This window comes from Clarias gariepinus, chromosome 19 (genome assembly GCF_024256425.1).
Source record: "Clarias gariepinus isolate MV-2021 ecotype Netherlands chromosome 19, CGAR_prim_01v2, whole genome shotgun sequence".
NCBI lineage: Eukaryota > Metazoa > Chordata > Actinopteri > Siluriformes > Clariidae > Clarias > Clarias gariepinus.
Window position 1 is genome coordinate 21277697 of NC_071118.1, and position 5700 is coordinate 21283396.

Below are 5700 nucleotides of genomic sequence, written 5' to 3' on the forward strand. Positions count from 1 at the left end.
ACATCTTTGTAACACAATGCAATGATTTAGCGTGACAGCTGGGACATTTAAACACTTTAAAAATAGCCGTTTCCCTGTGTGACATTATTCTTTGGGTACAGTGTAGAACAGTTTTTTTGTGTGTGTTTTAATAACATATGATTTTTTTCCTATCTAATGTAATTTTCATACAATTCACCTTTTTTTAAATAACTTTTATTTAAATGTGAATCTTTTCATTACTTGTTACACAAATAAAATAATATATATTTTATTGGCATAGCCAAATAGACTTGTATGTCTAAATAATGTTCACTTCTACAGTACCTGTGATGCAGTGCTGTAAAATTTGCCATTTATGGAGTTTTGTGGGCCTCATCTAAGGCAAATGAGGAGTGTGGTGCATGTGTGTCATAATTTATAAATGACTGCTTGGTATATCACTCCCTATATGCCAGTGCCAAAACCCATATTCAGTCACAGTAGCACTTTCAGCATGAAAACACATCTGATTACTTTATATCACCTTAAACAACACTTTATCTCCTTATTAATTGCTTCTTACAAATTGTCTCTGGACTGTCTGTGTTGGGTTTTACGGCAAACACAAAACTACAATACCAACTAGTTTCTAGCAACTCTGAACAAGGGCACTACTTAGTGTGTGAAACAAGAGATTGTACACGTTATATAGTGCAATAACTTTTCATTTTACATTTGGGATTCGATCACATAACTGTTAGTCACACTAGCAAACACCACCACATATTTGTAATTACGTTATGATAAATCTAACATCTGCGAATGAATATCTTTTATTAGCCTTTTTTATCTATTTTCACATTCTTGTTTCTCTTTAACACAACACACAGAATATGGAAATAATCAGCATAACAGAAGCTAACAATTTCTAGGTTAGTCTTTTATGTGTGTGACAAAGCATCAGGTATTTCGAGAGGTAATCAGGTAATCGTCAAGTCTGTTATTTTTGGCTCCAAAATACCCCTTGAACATAAGTATTGACAAAAATGTATACTAGCCTAATGTAGGTTAATGGTGCTTCTTTTTCTGTCACTCCGCTGTTGTTACTGAAATCATGGTAATCATGGGTTTTTCTAAATATCTATTTTCATTCATTCCTCTTCTACACCGCTCATCCTGTGTACAGGTCGCGGGGGCCTGGACCCTATTCCAGGAGACTTACAGTAGTAAAGATTGACAAGAGTATGGGAAAGTCTTTCAATAAAGTCTAACAATTTTGCCACTGCAACCTTTAAAAAAAGGAAAGGGAAAAAACATTCAACAAAATCCAATGGAAAAAATTTCAATGAAAAAATACATTTTCTAATTCCCTGCACACAAGCCAATTCCCCATAATTAGAAACATAGGCAAAACAATAGATCATGGTGGCCAACCTGATTCTTTTCATTCTTCTTGGTAACCAATATAATAATTTATGTCATGCATGAAGAAACTAATTTAACAATTGTCCTGGCATCTATAGTTTTTATAAGTGCACACATTTCCTCACTTTCCTGACATCTTAGCTTGTTTTTAACTTCAAAAGAAGATCTTCTTTGTGATACTCTCAGTAATCTGGAGCTTCAGCTAAATGTGAGGTTTGTACTGTATACTTTATACCTTGTCACCTTGTGCTTTTTTTTAGTTTTTGCAAGCTCATAATAATCCTCCCAACTAGATAAGAAATATTTAATATTTTTAATCTCTTAAAAACAGATATAGGTATATGCACTGTGCCTGCCTAAAAACCATATTGCAGACATAGGGGCAAACATCATATTTTTTTTGGTTTGGAATAGGACAAATAATTTGAGACATTTAGTAGTATGTCATTAGTAAGTAGTATTAGTTAATATGTTATTTTGGCATTATCTACTCTGATTGTTCCGAGAAAAAGTTTTAAGGTTTTACATCTTTTTCATTTGGGAGTAGTTGGGATGGGAGGGTATCAATAAGGTTTTGGAGTACCTGGTCAGATAGTGTCTTCAGCAAATGTCAACAATAAGAACGTAATTATAAAACTCTTTTCCCAACGAGTGACATTTTCACAACTAGGTTTATAAGTTTTCAAGTTCTTGTGGTAAACTCAATGCTGCAAAATTAAAATAAAAAATTACTATATTATATTATTATAATTTAAACAAAGTCATTGAAAGAAATAATAAAAGTTTGAAATATGTTTTAGTTCTGCAAAGTTAAATTACCTTTTCATAGGTTTCTGAGTATACTGTAGATTTAATATATTTTATAAAAATACATTCTTCTGCTTGTTTTTCAAGTCTTATGAAGTAGTTCAGTGCTGATTTTTAGGCTAAGAAACATATTTAGCTATGTGGCTGGACTTGCATCTTCAGCAGCTAGTTTATTAAATGTGCTGTAGACCTTTGACCTTTAGGCATTTAACTGCTAAAACAGTTCTCCTTTATATTAAACTCATAACCATAGTTTAAAATGACTACTATCTGTAGAACACAAGTAATATTCTCTAATGTTTTAATATTAGTATAAAAAAATTCTAAAATATAGACATATTATAGACATTGCATAGACAATGTATTTACAATTCACCTACTGTACTAGTACTGGTGTGGGGGAATCTGTAAAGCCAGCACATACCAAAAGGGAAACATGCAAGACTAAACATACTGTACACACAGTAATAAACCTGAGCTTAAACTTGAACTGAAGACCATGGAACAAATAATGGAGTAACAGCTAGGTTAGTTATTGAGAATATTGGTAATATTGATGTGTTTACCATGGTGATTTGTCATGAAACTTGGTAAAACATAGAATCTCTGTTGCTACATACAAAATACTAAAAATCAAGCAACCAAGTGGGATGAAGTGCCTACACAAATACTAATAATACAACTGAAATTGGTAAAATGGTAATTAATTAAGTAAGTCAACCAAAGTATAGCAAAATTGACCTGTCTGGCCAAAATTACACCAAACATACCCTTCTTATGAAAAATATCAACAATTAATATTAACAGTATTAACTTAAAATATAAATAAAATATAAACAGTATTAATATAAAATATTAAAAAAGCCATAAATCAGTTTTGATAACTTCATAAATTATGCATATAAATAAAAAAAAAAAGACAAAAAAATAGATTACCTCTGTAGCAGCCGTTAATGCTTTGGTTTAAAAAAAAAAAATCATTAAAAAAGTTTTTTAAAAATCTACAAAATCATGTTTTTACAGTTTATGACTGAGATAATGATTATACAATCACATAAATCTAAATGTATACACAATTCAACATCTTTCACAGGATGGCAGCAAGTAAATTACTATAGAGAGGCTAGCAATTTAGATTCAGCTGGCTGAAATTACCCCGTGGGCAAAATTACTTCCTTCGAAATTTCCTCTGGATAAGATAAAATGAGCAGTTTAAGGTGATAAATGATGAAAGCTGTTTAAAATAATGGACACTTGATTGAGAGGTACACTTCATTGGCTTTGCACTTTAGGGTCAGAACAAAGTAGTTAAAACACATTTTGAACAAACGCTACACTTACTTTTCATTTGCTTAAACTATTTTCTCACTTGTCACTATACTTCAGGCACTCCATAAGAGTTTAGCAAAAGGCAATTTTATTTTCATTAAAAGCCTTTGGTGAGAATGAATGCATGTGTGTGGCAATGGACCGGCATTCCCCTCCAGTGCTCCCAGTGTTCCCAGTACATATTCCATGACACTGACGTGGATGCAGTTACTTAAGCTGGATCAATATTATAACAAAACTCCATCAATCAACTGATTGTATAAATATGGAGGTAAGACAAAATACACTTTAGAACAGAAATACTAAGGGGAAAAATTGAGATATCAAATTACTAAAAGGCTAAAATCCTGATATTGACTGAAAACATAAAACATAAACTGGAGTAGACATTACAAAACTTGCTATAACACTAAGGACCACTAGCAAACGCTCCAGGAAACAAACAATTCCTGGAAATATCGTAGAACATGGATGGTGAAGGGCAGAGAAAAAGCGCACAGGAAAGTGCAATAGCGCACAACAATATTCTGACTCACGTCATTCATAAATGCACTTCTAAAAGAAACCTTAAAGAATCGACCGGCCTCTGTAAAGAACCATAATGTACTTTAGCTGACGATTCATCAGTACTTTGTATTCATGATTACCTAATGCCATTAACTGCATGCAGTCCAAATGTGACTGAAATGTATTAATTATATAATCTAAGTTAGCATCTGAGTTGTTTAATCCAGCACAACAATGTAAAAATTTATCCATTGAAAATGCAAATGTGTTTGACTGAGACAGCCAGTATGAAGGTCTAAGCGCATTGTTGCTTATTAAAAATAAAAACATGCAGGGTTTTGTGGAGCTGAAAATATATAAGGGTTAAAAGGATGAGGATCTTCAATGAAAAATAATAGATATAAAGAAATAGAGGACGTACAGTTAAATAATGTGTTAATTATTTTTATTTGCAGTGTTGAATATGATTTTATTGTCTTTTAACCAAAGAAGCTGTTTAAGAGCTTTGTAATTGGTGTGGTAGGCTGGTTGCTTTAATACACTTACTAAATAGAGCTGCAGGTTCCCTCCCGGGTCCTGGAGTACGCCATGGACTGTATATTTTACCACTTCACATGCTCTAAAACACCTGAAAGGGTTGTTAATTAGAAGATAATTTGGGTCGTGTTGAAGCAAAAAACACATATAATGATGTGCTAGGAATCTGCTTTTTACTACATTAATAATTATGTGAATCATATTTAGGCGAATGGCTTCAACAAAAGCATGCTAAGAGCATTAAATTTATTTATTTATTTTTTTTGTTACATGTCAGCATGATGGCTTAATGGACGTTCGTGGACATTCAAATCGTGCTGTAGGTCTGTGTGCACAGGGTTTGCATGTTCTCCCCTGCTCAGTGTGATTGGTGTTTCTGAATTGTCCATACTGTAGCATGTGTGCTTGTTAATGGTGATGAGTTGTTATTGAGATGGCTGTATAAGATCTCCTGAAACGGGGTTCGCAAACCTGTGTAGCAAACCATTCCTTGCCACCTGATTCACTTAAATTTAATTTAGGTTGTGTCTGTATTTTAATTGTTATTGTTGCAAAGCACTTTACACAATAAAAAAAAAAAATATGGACGTTGGCCTACAAATAGCTACTGTAGCTAAAATAGCTAAAACAAACAAACAAACAAACAAACAAATAATAATAAATAATAATAACAATGCTGATTCCAATACAACTGTGTGAGAACACAGTGCATTACTGTTATGACCAACTAAATATAAGACAGATGGTTATAATGTTATGTCTGACTGGTGTATAGACTTTACATGTAGAAATTTAGAAAGTTCGATGTACTGAAGTGCTGCTAACGACTAGCATCACAGATGGATAATATCACAGTAATTAACACGGAAAACGAATTATTCAGTGAAGTAAGAGTGGGTTAGGTTAGTCCTTTGATTTACGAGTTAATTATGAGGCAGTTCGGGAAATACACGTTTATTAAAGAACATTTTACGTTTATGTTGTAGTATTTATTGTATCTAAGGTTTTGGTAAAGCCACACGTGTGCAGTGTGTGACTGGGGATTAGTGAACAGGTGAAGAAACGCTGTAATGCTGCCTCTGCCGGTCAGCGAGCATCAGTGTGAGAGAGGAGAGGACAGGAGAGCGGAGAGGA